Below are 16,102 nucleotides of genomic sequence, written 5' to 3' on the forward strand. Positions count from 1 at the left end.
CGGGGAGCATTGCCGCAGCGGGGCTGCTCCCGCGGACATCACGGCCCCGCTGCCGTGGCCATGATCCCGTGAAAAGGAAGGAGGAGGAGGGTGGTGGGGGGGGAAAGGTAGGAAGGAAAAAAAAAAAATCCCCCAGCCTCCCGCACGGGAGAGCCCCCTCCCTCCCCCCGCACAGCGGCGGCGAAACCGCCTGCGCTGCAGATGGCTTCCCCGGCACCTTCGGATCGCGCTCGGCCGAGCCAATCCCCGGCGGCTCCCGGCGGGCCGGGCCCCGCGCCGCTCCGGGCGCCTCCCCCCGAGGCGGGCGGGGGGGTCGGAGCTCGCCCGCGCAGCCCCCGCCGTGCCCGCGCCGGCCCGCGGCGCGCTCGGCCCTTTGTTCGGGGAGAGGGGCCGCCCGCCCGGGCAGCGCCGCCACAGACCCGCCGCTCCCCCCGCGCGCCTGGCGGCACCGCCGCTGCGGGGCTCGGCGGGGCGGCGGCCGGCGGGCAGTGCGGGGACCGTCCCGCTCCGCTCCGCCCCGCGCTGCGGCAGCGGCTCCGCCGGCCGGGCGGGCCGGGGGCGGTGACGGCGGGGAGGGGCGCCGGGACAGACCCGCGGGTGCGTGGGCAGGTGTTGCACACTTACGTGTGTGTGTGCGCGCGTGTCGGCGCCCACACGGCCGGGAAACGACACCGCGGCAGCTCCGCGCACGTGTGTGCGCACGGACAGAGCCCGCCGCTAACGCAGAGACGCAAGAGCTCTGTGGTCATAAGGATACATGCATGGACGATGGCATCTAAGTGCACGTGCGTCTATAGTTACGCCTACCTGCTTAAACACGAGTAATCACATATGTAATGTTTATAAAAATCGACTTATAAATGAGGTTAAAAACACTTGTAAGTGAATAACGTGTGTGTGTGTGTGTGTGTGTGTGTGTGTGTGTGTGTGTGTGTGTGTGTGTGTGTGATGCACATTTTGGTATTTGTTGTGTTGGGAATGATGGGACAATCTTGCTTTCTTCAGTACAGCAGATATACGTATCCCATCCCTCCCCTCCAGACCAAGTAGGTCTGTCCTCCTGGGATTCTGTGTAGCACAGGAAGGAGCAGGTGATTCCTAAAATCTCTGTTCCCATCATCTTCTTTACCTTCAGAGACTGGAAAAGAAAAAAAAAATACAAGAAATGTTTTGAATTGTGGAATAGTGAAGGCAGGGCCCAAAGTGTGATTACAACAGTTGTGCGGAGGATGTAAAGTAATAAGCAGTGTGTGCACATAACAGCATTATATTCCATAACACATTTCTCAGTGGAGGATCTGGAGGTGGATCTCCTCTTGCTTCCTGAAGACTCTGTAGAGCAATGTCAGGAGATACTGGCAGAGTTGACCTGTGTGTGATAGCCAGTGCTTCTCCGTCAGTCTGCTTTCAGCAGAGAGAAGATGAAAGGCTGTGAGCAAACTGCCAGTGATGGCCTGGGAGGCCCAGGTGCCACAACACCGTCCTTGTTTGCTCCTGCCCTCTGTCCTGTTGACCTTGCCAATCCAACAGTGCGATAACCCTCTGAGTTGCTCTGATCTTTTCCTGTGTGCAGACACCCAGATGGGTCTGTTGCAGGAGAGGTGTTTGCTAAATCCCTACCCCTGAGATCTGTATTGTCAAGTTCTGTTGACAGAGTGTTTCCCTGGAGGTCAGACATCCAGGCGAATGTAAAGTGGGTGGAGGCTGAAGTGTCAAAGATTGTTCTGTTCATCCCATATTCATCTCCTACCTCTTACATTTGCCTGAGTAGTTGAAGAACATCCAGTTTATAGGTTATTGGAAGCTGTGTCCAAGCCTTCCCTTAGTAGCTTTCTAGTGTGGCAGAAAGGACACTCCCCTGAACTACTGATGGCCCATCTATGGAGCTGGGAAATTTCTGAAATGCAGACAAACTGCACCCAGACATCTCGTGGTGTATGACACTTCCAGGAAACAAAGTAATCTATGCTTCATCAGGAAAGTGACTCCAGCAGGACTTGCAGGGGGAGAAGCTAAGACAGACACGGAAAATTCTTATCAGCCTATGGAGCACTGAGAAACATGATGGGACAGCTTGGAAGCTGCTGTGGTGTAAAAACTGGCAGTCACAGAATCTTCACCTGCAGCTTCAATCCCCACAGGCAGTCAGGTGGAAAAAGGTGCTCAGTGGTCGCCTCTGGATGTATACCTAGGGTAAGGCAGGGTGGTGTGGCACAGACACAGACCTGAAGCTGCCAACCAGCAACGTGAGCCTTTGTGTTGGCTACATTAATGTTTTAAACTGAAAGGTCTCTGCATGGTGGTCCTGTGTCAGGTGGCAGCAGGAGTTGTAATCATTAATTTAACATTATAGAAGTTATTTACATGTCTTACATAACTGAGGTATCTACCTAGTGGTGAAGCCAAAAGAAAAGAGCAAGGTCTATGCAAAGGTGAGCCAGAGGCAAGCATCTCCTCTGTGACCTTCCACCACTGCTCTCTGAAATGGTACAAGATTAATGAAGAAGTGATGAGAAAGTTTCAGCTATGAGGAAGATGTAATAGGTGTGCCTGGCCAAACAGGGTTCTGTTGTCACAGAGTGCTGATCTGGTGGTGCTGAAAGTAGTGAAATTTGTCACAGTCTGTGCCCATAATGTCTGCAGGGCCAAAAAGCTGAAGTGATGGAGCAAACTCTTCTTTTTCACACCCAGGCTTCCTCAGCAAGCAAGTTATTTGGTTAATCCAGTATGGACTCTGGATGCCTTAATGTCAAGTCTGTTGTAATAAATCAGCCAAGACTCCATTTTCTTCATGCAGGAAAAAGCTGAATCTTTATTGTATGGGTCCTATTTTATAAGATTATTGGAAGGCTCTGTGTCAGATCTAATCAGTTAACAATACATCCACATTGGTTGGTACACGACAGTTTGCACATCTATAGTTTACATACTTTTTCTACTGATTCTCCTGGGACAGATCTTATTGTTTATACACGTGCACTTGTTTTTCACTGAACGAACAGGTTGTTGTGTTAATGAATTCTCATTCCAAGATAGTTTTCGCATGGCAACTTGCAAAGTACTTAGCTGCACTTAGAAGAAGTGGCAGGCTAGCTATTAATTTAGCAGACCAGGCCTGATTTTATGAGGCCTTTCTTTTATAATTTCTCTACCTGTCTGTGACTAAGTCTTGAGGGAAAACTGGTAGTAAAACATCTTACAGGGGAGACTTCCCCTGTATCTAGACTGGCCTTATCCATATATTCCTGGAATGACAAAAAAAAAAAAAAAAAAATCAAATTTGGTCCATGATCTCTCTTTACACATTCCTAATAAATTTCTGTTCCTTAGTACCTTCAATAGTAGAAACATATCTATTACCTTTGTTCGTTATTATACCTTCTCACCAGTTTGCCAAGTGCAGGAGTCAAACTGAACTCACCTGCCATGTCCGAGACAAGGCTCTCCTGTCCTTGCCTTGGAGCAGGACTCGTTGATCCACTCACAGTGCATAAAGACATCCTAGACTGATGCAATGACTTTCAAATCAGAGAGGCATCTGGGTATGCAAAACAGACTGACCTCTGGCAGATATTTTTCCTATATATTCAGCTGGAGAGCTGCTTTCAGTCTTAGCCATTTATTAGTGGCACAGGACAGCATTCAAAGCTCGGGTCTGGCAGCAGCCCTCAGCTCCATGCAGAGCAGGGTGCAGCTGACGAAGGGCATCTCAGATTCTTCTTGTGGTGGAGAAGCATCTGCCTGCCACTAGCTGGAGAGCTGGAGATTGAATTGCCATTCCAGTACCAGTTTGATATTGGGGCTGGCAGGAAGGTTTTTGTTTGTTTGTTTTTGGTTTGTTGTTATTTTGTTTTTTTTTTTCCTAGTAGGATAATACTGGCCAGTGGTTTACTTGTTTTTGCTGAGTTTGCAAAAAACGAGTTACCTGTGGTTCAGCAAAAAGTTTGTATGTGTATTGTTTACTTCCATTTAAATGCAGCAGAATTTTAATGCCAAGTGGTAGAAAATGTTAAATTGAGCAAGTGCGCAGAAGCATTTCTAGAATGATTAGGGGAACGAAAGTCCTATCTTTGTAGGAGAATTAAAATAATTTTTCTTGTTTAGTGTCACTCAGCAAAGACTGAATAGGGCTGTGATAACACTTAATAAATATATTTGAGAAGTAAATGTCAGAGAGGGATATTGACTTCATCACATGATCAAATGGCAGTACAGTGAGTAATCCTGAATACATCTGCACTGGAAATCTAAAGGCTTCCAGGTACATGATGAAGGAAACATTTGAATACTCTCCTGAGCACTCGAAGGAGTAGCTTGCAGTCTGGTAGCAAGGAGCCTGAGAGGTTTATGGGCATAATTGTACAACACAATAGAATAGGAAAATGCCTGAAGAGAGAAAATTAAGCTTATATTATGAGTCCCTGGGCATCTGGTGTGTCAGTATCCCCAAGTGTGTGAGAAAATAGATTAGATCACTGTCAATTTGCATTATAATAATTCCATGCCTCAGGGCTTCCACTGGAGTTGGGAAAGATTTTATTTTATTCTTCCTGATGCTTGATTTGTCCTCTACTGCTCTTTTTTTGCCTTCCTCTGGAGGTCTGAAGATAAATAGTTATAGGTGGCATTAGAATCTTAGGGTTCATTTATCCTGGTGGTCAGCTGCCAGGTCAGCCTCTAGGCCTGGAATTCTTTTGAAGGAGTTATTTACCTAGGTTGGCTTGGTAGGCTCCATTGATTTCATTTACAGCATGGGACACAGCCTCCTTCCTAGAATCAAATGGACTTATATTTAGCTAATTCTTTGCCAACTTGAAAATACAAACTTTTTCAGCAGGCAAGCTATTTATTAATCTCTCCCTCTTTTGCCTGAGTTGTCCTCATGCTTACCAGTATCTCACTGGGCACTTTTGACTGTTCATTTTCTGTTTGCCTCCTTTTATCCTCCAAAGTCACAACACCATTTATTTTTAGAAGGATATTCAGAAGAAAGGCATTTACAGCAACAAACAGCAAGAATGAAGAAAGACATAAAAGTGTTCACTCCTGAAATATTAAAACTTATAAAGGTATATGTGTGATTCCTACATTCCTGTTAACACATCCTTTGAAATTGCCTTCTCCTTGGTGTTGGAAGTCCATCTGGCAAAGCTAATCTCTTTTACTTACTTAGGTAAACAACAGTCTTGAGGTGACCTCTACTCAATAGACAAGATAAGCCCAGCTAAATGCAAAGAATACCTGGGTAAATGAATAGCCATTGTATCACAGTGATAGCTTTTGAGAATGAGTGAGGTAAACAATATCCATGGAGAATATGGTTGGCCATCTGATTTTTAAGTCTGCACAGCATTGGAAATGCTCAGAAGAAGCTTTTTATGTTCAGGGTGTTCATGTCCATGTATTGCTACTTACTGACTAAAATACATTTGCATCTGGCAATACTGAATCACAGAACTCCGTGTCAGAGGTGACCTTCTCACATACACATACAAGTATTTTTAAATTCTTGCATTCATACACAAATTCAAGATGTGGCCAGTACAGGACAGAAGTCATTTACAAATTTCTCCCCAAATAAAGTTTCAATGCATGCTTTACCTTGTTCCACCTTTAGCCACGTCTGGCCAAATTTTTTCCTACAATGTCATCTTTGAAGTTAATCTGTAGCAGCTTATTGAGGAAGCTGTATTCCATGGAATGATTGGAGGAATGGCAACTATTTGATGGCAGCACTTTGGAGACAAAAATTTTTGTTTGTGTGACTCTGTCAATTATAACTAGAATCTTTAAAGGCCTGAGATCATGAACTTTTCTAAGCTCCTGCATATAACCCAAGAGCCAGGACCATTGGTGAGGCCTTGCAACAATTCTGCTTTTAACTGCTGGCAAACAATATGAATCTGAGCCCTAGGTAGCCCCTTTTCTGCAGAGTATCCAGTTCATGGATGGCTCTTTACCCCAGAAGAGTCTGAGGAGTCTCCTGCCTCATCTGCAGTCCATCCCTCATGAAGCTGGGGGCTGCTGCTAGACGTATCTCACTTGTCATTGCTCAGCAGCTGAGCCTGAAAGCAGCATGCCAAGTGTTCACAGCACCAAAAGGACACAAAATGTCTCTTATTACCTGGTCAGAGCACCAGATTAACCACTGGATCAGCAAAAGCACTGTAAATCATCTAAGCAACAGATGGATGTTGGTGTAAACCACACAAAATTAACACAGAGACACCAACTTTAGTTGAACTTTTAAGGCAGAATTGCTGGAATTTAGTCTCAAAGACCTTATGGTGCCATGAAATAATTTTTGTATCCTGAAGTTTTTATATGGCAATACAGACCTTTTGCTCTCCTGAAGTGACAGGAACACAATAAAGTTCAATAGGACAATGTACAAAGTGCTGAGGGGCCAATGACAAGGAGTTTTTACATAAATCCAGAGAAGCAGACAAAGAAGGAAGAAATAAAAAAAGAAGGATGTGTTGGTAGAAGGGATTAAAAAGATGTGCTTCCAGAGTGATGCAGCTTTAAAAGAACAGGTTGATGTGTCTGAAGATGGCACTCAGTGATGTATTTTGATTAAAGATGGGGAAGTATTAGAACATTTGTATAAGATTATATAAGATCACATTATGATCTCAGAACAACACACACTCCTCTTTGATGCCAGCTCAACAGTTTTTCTTTGACCCCAGTCAATCCTTTACCTTCATATTCCCTTAAATCTCACCATATTATCTCATTTTCCTCTTGACAGCACACAGCCATAAGAAAGGTCGCTTGCAATGCCTTCATGGGCAATGAACTCTTCCTCCTTTATCCTAAGATCTTAACATCAACCTGGTCATGACTACAGTGAGAGACAGTTTTAGCTTCTTGTTTCTCAGTGCCAATTACAACCCCTAAACTACTAAGCAAAAAATTCAAAAAGCATCAAAAGACTAGAGAAGCAAAGTTCTTTTTAAAATAGTTACATTAGTTGCCGGGTTACTGATAATGGCTCAGTTTCTTTAAAATGAGGAGAGTGTATTTGCTTACTTTCATACAGTGTCACCAGGACCTGAGATGAAGTCCTCACATTCTAATCTTGGAGAAGCTGCTGCTGCCACCAGCTGGTAGTTCCCTGGTCCTTGGCCGGAGAGATGAATACATAGCTTACACAAAGAACTCCCAGGGAGACAGGTGGTCACATCTACAGAATGTTATAGAAACATTGATCCAGTCCGAAATCCTTTTTGGAATGTGACAAAAGACCTGTTTTATGTGTAGATGTGGTGCTTAGGGACACAGTTTCGTGGTGGACTTGGCAATGCTGGGTTAATTATTGAACTCAGTAATCTTAGAGATTTTTTCCAACATGATTCTATGGTTCTGTGTTAACAGGGCCAACTGCTGATAACATTCCCAGTCAGCAGTTATCCACAGGCCTGGCTACAACAGCAAGCCTGCTGAATTCACAGCATCAGGCATGCAACACTGGTTCTTTCTGTGATTAAATGACATCATGTGCTTCACCACTTAGGTTCAAGAAATAAATTTTTGGGGTGGCAGATCCATTTGAAGTAGAAATGACAGTTCCTTGCATGAGTCACCACTGCTTTTGCAAAACCAATAAAAGGAAGAATATAGTGAGCACTGAGTTGTATACCATGTGAAATGGTTTGTCACCCTGTGGCTGTAGTTACAGGTGTAAAAATAGGGATTTTTGCCACACATGTGGGATCAGTGCAGGACAGTGGTCCTTTGTACGCATTGAAAGAGGCAAATGAGAATGAGATGGTGAATTATCAGAATCTGCACACAGTTGTAAATCAGCTGCTGGGTTTATCATTAGCAAGCCAAAAATATGGAGTCTTTTCTCTGTTAGATTAAGGAACAACAGGCACTTCCTCCTGCAATATCATCTACAAAAGAATGGTAGGAGCAAACCTGTGCTTGAATCAGGAAGCACTGGTAGGTACCCCAGCTGCTGGCTTGCTGTGCACTTTTGAGGGGGTTTGTCAGGGTTGGGACGTTTGTACTGTACAGCAAACCTCAGCTGACTGCTTCATATCTGGATGTTACTATGAAAACAAATTTGTTGCAATTAACTAAATTAGAAGAAATCAGTAATTTCTTTTGTTTCTAAAGAATACTGCTGTATCTGGATTGATGAGACAGAAGATGACCCTGGACATCCTTGTTTCTAGACTGAAATATGGGAAATAGAAACAAAAAATCTTCTTGGGTCTAAGACAAGCATTCAAAATAGGTTAAATTAGGTCTGTTGTAGACCTAGACCACAACTACAGCAGTGGTGATGGGTGGAGCGAAACACAACCTCTCAGCCATAACTGGCTATTGCAGCAGAATCCCATGTATCAAAATTCATACATATTCTTGAGCTCTTAGCCAGTGGTGGCATTTGAAATGCATTTGGTGGTATATGAAATGCAAAAGCAGAAAAATATGTGAAAACGGGAAAAGGAGGATATATCCAAGCTTCTAGGTAGGGTGTGTTTGTTTTCAGAAGTGTCTCATGGGGCTCGCCCAAGGACTCATCCCTCTACCTGTGGTACTCATCCAAGGAGGCTGTAACCAGGTCTGACATTATGGTTCTGGTGGCAAAGGGAAGACAGAGAGTGGAAGGGCTGCTGTCAACCCAGTAGCACAAGGGCCTTGAGCATGCAGGGGACCAAACACCTCTTGAATCAATTTAACTTATTTGATTTCCTCCTGTTCTGAGAATAGTTTGTTTCCTCCTGTTCCTCTTCCATCAGCCTTTCTCTGGCATCAGGGCACACTATTCCCTACCTATGCGTGATCAGTCTTCTCTGCCATGGTTCCTAGGACACACAGTGTCTTCTGTTTCTTCAGTAGATGAAGGTGAACATCAGGGAAGATACACGAGGCCCCCAACACCATGGTGAACAGTGCTCAAATGGATTTTTTTACCTCCATCTCTAGTCACATTTTGTCCTATTCCAGAAGAACTGCCAGGGCAGGAGGGCCCAGTGGCGTTCCCTGGAGATGTGCTCTGAGGTTGTGTCTGAAGACCTGTGCTGGGGAGTAGAAAGGAGGCAGGAGACATGGAAAAGAGCCAAACTATGGGGTCTGAGAGGTTATCATCGTGAGAATGGGCTTTTCCTGCTCTATCTTTTCATCCTTCACAGTACAGAAAGCAGTTTAACAGCCTGCGCTACTAACTGTTTTGGAAAGTCAGGGACACTGAAGGACCATGAAAATAGTGGTTTTATTATATGATGATATTATGTGGCACAGCCTGAGCCAGGGCTTGTGGAGACATGCAGGGACATGATGCCTGTTGCAAGAGCATTGGACTAATGGCCTGAGCAAGGAAAATCTGAGAAAACTCATCCATACAGTTTGCAAAAAGAGGACCCTTGGGCAGTCCCTTATGCCAGACTTGACCTGGAATTTGTCTCACATCAGGCTGTTCTAATCATTCCAAATTCAGTTTTGAAAGCAGTATGACAGACCAGGTGTCTGTTTACAAGTGGGACATTATCTGGCAACACTGCCAGCAGAATTCCCATGGGACTGCTGCTGCTCTAATTTAATAGTTGTATTGATGGTCTGGAGGTAAATAAAACTTGCAAATAAAAGAAAAGCATACAGAAAGGCCAGCAAAGTGATAGAGTATGGAGGCAGACTGAATTGAATAGCTGTGTTTGTGAAATAAATGTGTCTTAATAAAAATCATTTGTGAAGTCATCCTACTAGGAGCAAATCATGAAGTTGATGTAACTGCAGACCATGTTCCCTGTAAAAGGAAACATTAAAGGAAATTAGGGGTCACTATGTACCAGATCAGCACAATCTGGTGGCATAGAGGAATCTTGTTGAATAGAGGAATTCTGCAGCCCTGCAGTGCATAAATAGGAAAGGATAGGGAAGAGGAACAAGGCATGGGGGAGCAGGGACCAACACCATTGTGAGGACCAATACAAGACTGAAATGTGCAGGTCACCTTCCCTTTTCTGCTGATATTGAAAAAAATTGAAACACTGAAAAAGCTGAAATTCATTAAAGAAAAAGGTGTGAAGAATTCAGTGTGTTTAATTTATCATATAGAAGTCTGAGAGATGATTCAATTATTTGATTAAAACACAGAATAGATATGTATACTATCTATATCCAAACTAACTGGGCAATAAAGCATTTCTTCATCAGTTAGACAGAAGTGTGAAAAGAATCAATAGCTATAAATTAGAGTCTTCCTCAGGCAACTTCTGTAAATAAAACCTATTTGAAGACTGGATGCTGGGTATGAATAGTAAAGTATCTTTCACAGTGATGCAGGCAGATTGTGGAGACAGTGGGATATCAACGTGCAAGAGTGTGAAGAACAAGTTTAAAACTGAAGAGTCACTTGAAGGCCCCTCCTAAATAATAGTACAAAGAGAGTCTTTGGTGCCCTGCCTGCCTGTCTCCTAGTGCCTTCCAGGAAGGAATTCCTACTGACATGATAAAGTATACCAGAGAGCCAACAGGCTAGGACTATATTCCAAGAGTCCACAGGACAGGATGGACTGGAGGAGCCATCTATTCAAACCTTTTGCCTTATCACATCCTGAAGTCCCCCAGAGTCTACCACACATTCAGGCACGCATTCATACACCATTATTGGTTTAAACCTGTGCACTTCAGAAGAAGAATTGGTAGTCCCAGTTCTGGAGGCAGCTTGTGGGGATTTCTGTGAACATGAGACACTTTGTATTGATCAGGCTGAGTGAGCCCTGTAATGTTCACTGATTCCAGCCTCTACTACAGGACATTCCCATAAGGCCTGGGATTATACAAAAGAGGGAGAGCAACTTTTTTACCCTGGCAGATAATGATAGAACAAGGGGAAATATTTTTAAACTAAAGAGGAGAGATTTAGATTAGATGTTAGGAAGAAATTCTTCACTGTGAAGGTGGTGAGACTTTGGAACAGCTTGCTCAGAGAAATTGTGGGTGCCCCATCCCTGGAAGTGTTCAAAGCCAAGTTGGATGGGGCTTTGAGAAACCTGATGTAGTAAAAGGTGTCATGCCCATGAAAGGGAAGTTGGAACTAGATGATCTTTAATGTCCCTTCCAAACCATTCTATCCTTTTATATTCTACTATGACACTCTAGCCCTAAGTAAGTGGTGCCAGTAGCTTCATACCAGCTGTGACCACAGCTGTGGTAAACTTGCTTATCTAAACATCTTTCAGGGGCATAACCCTGAATGCTAAGTAATTTTTCTGATTTGGTGATTTGTCCCCGGACTTGAACCCATGTGGCCATTACTTCCTTTTCCCTGTACACTGTGAGAACAGCTCTACCTTAGAAAAATGAGAAGTGACAGGGAAGGACACAAGCACAGGAGCACAAGCACCCACACTGTAGAACAGTGACAAAGGTACACAGTAAGCTTTTTCATCTGCACCGCCCATATTCTTCCAGAACTGTTTTCAGGTACATTTCAGGATTTCAAATACCAATCAGGGCTACTCCATGCCAGCTGGACTCAGTGCTGGAAAAAGGTCTTAGGTCTTTTTCATTTGCTAGCACACATGTTGTCCGGGAGTCTTAGAATTTGTCTCTGCCCAGGATATACCTATACCTTCTTTCCTGTATCACAGGTAATGAAAAAAGTATCAGTTTTAAATACAGGATGCTACTTATTCTGAGTTACAGGGGAAAAAATAAAAATCAGCAATAGGCAAATCAACCTTACTTGTTAGTGTTGCATAATCAGAGGAGCATTTTTCTAGGAGTATGATTATATATACATATATGTATAAGTATACATATATAAATATTTATATACATGTCTTTCTCACACATGTGGTAAAAAAACCTACTCAACTGTTGAAAGCAACTCTGCATTTCAGAAGAGTAGATCTTAATTTTGCTTTAAATGACATATGGCAGCAATATGAATGTAACATAAACTGAGTCTGATGAATAAGTTTAATATTCCAGGGGAGAAAACCACAGATAATTCCATTGATTTCTCAGCATATTTTTGAAAAATAAAATTAAGAATTAATTCTTTATGGGATAATAAAGGCACTATGAAATAAAAGGTTTCAGTATTGCAGATCTAGATGAGTTATCACTACACTGTGAAAATAATATTTCTGTCCTGAAGCATATATGTAAGTCCTTCGCTGTGTCTTGCTGACCTCCTCGGAGGCAGTGTTGTGAGAACAGACTGTCATCCAATGTCCTTTACCATCAATAGAAAGAACCTCATGGGTCTTAGTTATCTTTGGATCAGGTCCCAGAACATTCCCAGATCTGCAGGACTTGGTAGACCACAAAATTATCTGATGAACAAAATCCTGATCCTGCTATTTCTTAGATAAATAAATTTAGATGATCTCAGTAAGACTGAGATCCAGCCGTGATACATAAATGCATCATCCTGCTAATTTGTGGTAAGGCATGTATTATTTCAAGTCATTAATGAACACATTACTAAATACAAAATCTGTATGGAAATTATAATTACAGCTCTTATTCAGCTGCATAATTGATTTTTAAAAACTGTTTATTTTATTTTATTTTATTTTATTTTATTTTATTTTATTTTATTTTATTTTATTTTATTTTATTTTATTTTATTTTATTTTATTTTAATCGCGTTATTTTTATGCAGTAAAATGTGACAGTACCACATGAGTCAGCTGAAAAACATCCTAAACAAAATTGCCATCAGCCTGACCTGTCAGGAGCAGGTGAATGGTATCCTCTGTGCTGTTCACATCTATCTCCCCTGCTTCTCTTCTGCTTATTTATTACCTGTTGTAATTAAAATAATGAAGGGTAGATGGCTCACACAATGGAATTCTTAGCAGGTGATGCTCACAGTTAATGACCTGAAATTTCAACCTCCATTTCTTTGTCTGCAGAATGAAGAAGTGATATAATCATGCAGAAGAACAGAGAGAAAGACAGGAGAGAACACATGATCTATTTTACGTTCTTTATTAATTTTCCTCCACTTTACTGGCCAGCAGCAGAAAACATGAGCTGGGAGGAGAGTTATATTTCTAGAGATGGACAAACAGATGAATTATATGTTGCTTTTTGTATTCATGAGAAGTTGACTGTCTCAGCACTTTTGATAATGAATCTTAAACACCACATTGTGTCGTATTATATTGAACAAGTAATTTATCTGGAGTATATGTAAGACTAAATAAGAAAACAGAGAGCTGAGGTTTTTTCCAGAACCAAAGGCTGTAAAAACAGTCTCAAATCAATCTTTTTATGTTCTGCTTGGTAAGAAACCATTATGCAATCTGTCTTCCCCCTTCACAGCACAGATCATCATTCCAAGCAAGGAGGGCCTCATAGCAGTAAGCCCCCAGATTCAGATGAAGTCTCCATCTGGGCCAGTATCCTGTGCTCAGCACAAACCAGAAGTAAATGCTGAAGAGCAAAGACAGAAGCATCTATGAGACCTCTCCTGACTACCCTCCTGGCCTGGGGCTACCTTCAGTTCATGGGATTCCCTGAGCTAGGAATGGTTTACCTACATCTCCCTGGCTGTCTACCAAGCATTTGTCCCATTTTCCCTTCAACACAGCTAAGCATTTTCTCTCCATAACATCCATTAGCAAACAGTCCCACAGGGCTTTTCAACTTTGTGTGACAAAAATCAATGTTTTTTGTGTGTTTGGAAGTTGTCACTTCTTGGCTTTACCTTGATGGCCCCTGGTTTTTGTGCTGAAAGAGTCTAGGCTGCAGACCACGCATGGCTCTGTAAACACAGTGAAGTACTGGCCATAAATCTCATTAGTGGGCTCTCTCTGTTCCTGTTTTCCTATTACAGAAGCCATTCATATCTACAGTTTCTTGGCAGCCCTGCTCTGACTCCTTTCCAGATCCACTCCAGGGAATGAGAACTGCACACAGTATTCAAGGTTGGGGCAAACTGTAGATTTATGCAGTAGCACGACATTTTCTGTTTTCTTCTCATATTCCTTTCCTGACAATTCCTAACTCTCCGCATGACTTCTGAACACTGCTGAGCACTGACCTGATGTTTTCAAAGAACTTTCTATTCTGATCCTCAGGTCTTGCTCCTGTATGGTAATGGCCAAAAGGTCATGAATCTTCATGTGAAACTAGGGGATTTTTGCTTGCTATGCGCATTGCTTTACGTGATCCATCTTAAAGTCTTTCCAGATCCTCCTCCAGTTTCCTAAAAACTGCATTCATCTTTAGTCTGCCAAATAATTTTCCCATAAGGCAATTTACTCATTGTACCATCTGATCTCTTTTCTGGGTCATCTATGAACATACTAAATGGCAGAATTTTCAGCTTAGTTCCCCGTTGAACTCTTCTGGGATCAATTCTCCCCTTGCAAGAATTAAATATTTGCCACTGTCCTGCCTTTCCTATCTGAAATTCAGTTCTTTATTAAATCTAGGATTTCTCCTTTCATTCCATTCCTTTATTTCCTTAAAATATTTATTTTAAGGATTTCTCTAAGAGCTGATGGGAAATCGCATAGATTGTATCATTTAGATCACTTTTATCTACATAAAAGATCTTGCTGACCCCTTGAAAAACTCATTAGGGGTTTGCAAAACAGGATTTTCTTTCATGTAATCTGTGCTACTTTTCCCAAATGGGTCATATTGATCCATATGGCCTCTCATTCCATCCTTTATTACAAACTCTACTTAACTGCCTGTGCAGATGACCAGCTTACAAGTCTGTAATCGCCCACTCCTTGTATGAAAATCAGGGTACAAGTGCAATATGGTTACTTACATCATGAGCCATGACATTTTCTTTCTAAATCTTTCTGTCTCTACATATCTATTGATAAATTCAGTTATTTGTCAGACTGACTTTCTTTCTATTTCTCTGTCTCTCTCACTGGAGCACAAGTTTCTCGTCTTTACATTTTACCCATGAACATGAAAATGATGCCCAAGCTGGTGATCATGCAAAAAAAAACCAAAAACAACTGGTAATGTATTTATAGCAAATTTTAACCTTAAAAGCACTGTATACATTTATCTTACATAATTCATTAATCTAACCTAAACAGGCTAGTAAATACAGATTTACAGTGAGCTGGATATCTCTATATTTGATGTTAAACTTCCATTATTTTTTCTGTTGAATACATTCCCTGAGTTAGATGTGATCATGGACATCTCTAGGATTTATCCCAAGCAAGCTAGAAGTCATATTTGCTCAGTTCCAAGAATCAAAGCCTTTCTCCAAACTGGAAGGAGAGGAAGTTTTAACAGTACCTCAAAGCCCTTGTTTGTTACTGAATTTACTGTAAGTGGTTCTGCTCCGTACTTCCACTGGATGTGGCTGCCCATATGGAAAAATGGACATGAAGCAGCTCTCCTGTTTGAATCCCAGTCCCTTGTGCCTGCAGAGCCACATCTGACACAGTCATTTGTATTTACATTGTTCTTTCAAAACTTGACACCCCCCTTCCTCATGTTCATATCTAACTTGGGAAGTGCACCCTATTCTGCATTCTTCCTTCCAAACACTAGAAAAAGTTAGTCTTTTCCTCAGACCAAGATCTCTCATGTGTGAAGTACTTGTCTTAAAATCTTGTAATCCTGGGACTTCTGCTGTCCAGACAACATTCTGTCAATGATAGATACAGGATGGTCAGCAACTGCTGGTCAATAAACAATGGAATTGCTTTATCATAGGATGGCAATACTTGTCAAGGCCTAGAATTGGGAAATTGTTTTCTGCATCCTAGGATTATTTTTTAATTTCACATCTGCACTGTCCTATACCTTCCTTAATATTCAGTGCTCTTTACAGTAGCTAGCTTTTTAATTTTAGGTTAGCACACTTAATCCCATGAACTTCCAAACAGTGCTTTACATTTTCCAAAAACCCAACTTCCTGCTAGTGGTCTAGCATGATAACCCAGAACAGAAACCGACCATTTGATGATGTTATTGTCATGAAGAGAAAATGGAAAAATAAGATACATCCAAAAAATTGAGAATTGCAGATTTTGATGGCTCTCATTGTGCAGCAGAAATCACTGCAAGTTATAGCTACAAAATGCATAAAATACATTAAATCCCAGTTTGGGGTGGAAGGTATAATCCAGTTACAACCCCCTGT

This window comes from Serinus canaria, chromosome 2, assembly GCF_022539315.1.
Source record: "Serinus canaria isolate serCan28SL12 chromosome 2, serCan2020, whole genome shotgun sequence".
Lineage (NCBI taxonomy): Eukaryota > Metazoa > Chordata > Aves > Passeriformes > Fringillidae > Serinus > Serinus canaria.